The sequence below is a fragment of the Miscanthus floridulus genome, chromosome 1 (genome assembly GCF_019320115.1).
Source record: "Miscanthus floridulus cultivar M001 chromosome 1, ASM1932011v1, whole genome shotgun sequence".
In the NCBI taxonomy this organism is placed as follows: Eukaryota; Viridiplantae; Streptophyta; class Magnoliopsida; order Poales; family Poaceae; genus Miscanthus; species Miscanthus floridulus.
This window is the reverse complement of record NC_089580.1, coordinates 133,507,393-133,510,031: the sequence shown is the minus strand read 5'-3', so window position 1 is coordinate 133,510,031 and position 2,639 is coordinate 133,507,393. Positions and strand designations below refer to the sequence as shown.

Genomic DNA, 2,639 nt, shown 5'->3' with positions numbered 1-2,639 from the left:
GATAGGGATGGCAGGTCTTCCTGAATCACCTTTCTTTTTAGGCAAGGAATAGTCTATCCACCTTCCTATTGATGGTTGTATATAGTAGTATGCTGCATTGTGAATATCGACAAGATTTACAATTTCTAGATCTTCCGGTTGCCCCAAAATCTTACCTTTGTCGATCGGAGGAACAGCGGCCACCACCTGAGCTATTTGTGATTCTATCATTTTATTAAAATTGTGCTATTTCTTAATGGCAGAGGAGAGGTTATCCATTTTATTACTCATGTTTTCTAATATTCTATCATTGGAAGCTAATTTCCCAGATAAGCTCTCCATAATTTTAGCATGGCCAGAAATCAACTCTCTCAAAGGTGGTTGATTGAAATTATTACCTTGAGAATTACCTTGGTAATTACCTTGATAGTTTGGCCTCTGTTGCTGATTCCATCCTTGAGAGGACGAAAGTAGTTGTTGTTGACAAAGTTCACATCCTCATGGGTTTCAGGACTGTTGCTCCCTAAATGCCCAGTGTTTCCATACTCTTCACACGTCATGTAGGAATCATGAATGTGCATGACTTCTTGCTTCTCATTGGCTCGATCTTCGAACTTCTTCATCAGCAGGTCCATCTTGACAGACAACATGTCCACCTCCAAGAGTTGATGCATGCCTCCACCTCTCTTGCGGGTCTAAAGAAAGTCTTCATTCCAACCTTGATTGGAGGCCATCTTCTCCACGAGAGTTGGTGAAGCTAGAATTGTGAGTGACAGGAATGCACCTCCAGCAGCAGCATCCATAGTATCATGGGTACTGTTGGTCAACCCATGGTAGAAAGTCTACATGAGTAGCCAATTATCCATACCATGATGAGGACATTCCCCAATGTAATCTTGAAAGCGTTCCCATGCCTCAGGGATAGATTCATCATGTTGTTGTTGAAAGCTTGAGATTCTCCCACGCATTTTATTGGTCATGCCTGTGGGAAAGAACTTTTCTAGGAAGGCAGTGGAGCAGTTATCCCATATAGTATTTCTATCTTTGTTGGCATAGAACCATTGCTTTGCCATCCCCAAGAGTGAGAATGGGAAGAGACGAAGTAGTTTGGCGTCTTGGGTCACTCCTTTGATGGTGAAAGTGCTATAGATCTCTAGGAAGTATTGGAGATGGGCACTCACATCTTCATGTGCCTTTCCACAAAACTAGCTTGGTTGCACCATATTGATGAGAGCTGGCTTGAGCTCAAATCCATTATCTCAAACATTGACTGTTGGTCCAGTACGGATGTTGGCTGTAGTTGGAGTAGAAAATTCATGGAGAGTCTTGTTAGACATGGCTTCAAATTCTGGTGTTAAGCTTCGCCTTATCTGGTAGTCTTTCGACTCTAAAGCTAAAACTTTCTTGAGTTTGGCCTTAGTTCTCTTAAATAATGCTTCTGGATCATCAACATAGTTTGTCGAAAGGTCAAAACCAGTCATACATTACCCTGCATAAGATACACAAGTAGACAACACAAGGGTAAGCCTATTTGAGCAGATGTCAATGGTTATCTCGATCACATCAATAATTATAAGTTTATCAATACTTCCTTTGCCTAGATACCTTCCCCGGTCGGCAAAATACGTTTCTGGAACCTTACTGGAAACGACCGGACGCTGGAGGCTCAGAGTATGGTCAGTTGTAGCGGAGCGTCCGGTCAACAGATGACCGTTGAGATCAGACGACTCCTGTTGAACATAGTGTGACACGTGGCTAACATCGAGTGACCAGACGCTAGGTCCTGAGTCTGGTCGATTGGACTGGAGCATCCGGTCACCCCGTGTTCAGCCCAGTGAAGGGGTACAACGGCTTTATTTCATGGAGGCTTCTATTTAAGCCCCATGGCCGGCACAAGCTCACTCTCTTGGCCATTTGCATTGACATAGCAACCTTGTGAGTTTAGCCAAAGCCCTCCCACTCATCTCCATCATTGATTCATCATCTTTGTGAGATTGGGAGAGAATCCAAGTGCATTGCTTGAGTGTTTGCATCTAGAGCCACTTGGTGTTCGTGTTTCGCTGCGGGTTTCGTTTGTTACTCTTGGTGGTTGCTACCACCTAGACGGCTTGGAGCAGCGAGGATCGTTGAGCGGAGGGTGGTTATTGTCTCTGGCTCTGATCGTGGTGATTATGAGGGGTTCTTGACCTTTCCCCGGTGGAGAGCCAAAAGGTACTCTAGTGGATTGCTCGTGGCTTGTGTGATCCTCATCTTATGTTGGTTGTGCGGCACCCGATTGAGGGTTTGGCGTGTGAAGCCAATTAGCGCGTGAACCTCCAAGTGAGTGAATCGCCACAACGAGGAGTAGCTTGCCGGCAAGCAAGTGAACCTCGGTAAAAAATCATTGTGTTCATCATTGATTCCGAGGTGATTGGTCTTCATTGTTATTCATCCTTGTGATTGATTGGTTCCTTCATCTACGCGGCGGTATAATATTCTTGATCACTCTACAAACTAGTTGTCAAGCTCTTTAGTGTAGCTAGTTGTGAGAGCTTGCATGCTTGGTTGGTGTGGCTCTTTAGTTAGCCTTTGAGAGCACACTAACATAGAGTAGTGTCATAGCTATTGTGTGAATAGATACTATCTAAACTTGAATTGTGGTAGGTGGCTTGCATTTTGAG

At 44.3% G+C, this 2,639-nt stretch overlaps 1 non-coding gene across 1 annotated transcript; it reads left to right on the top strand.

Moving 5' to 3' along the window:
• The first annotated feature begins 843 nt into the window (after positions 1–843).
• On the top strand, positions 844–950 carry LOC136511172 (small nucleolar RNA R71). The gene has a single exon (XR_010772656.1). It is a non-coding gene; the product is annotated as a small nucleolar RNA R71 (small nucleolar RNA).
• Positions 951–2,639: the final 1,689 nt, after the last annotated feature.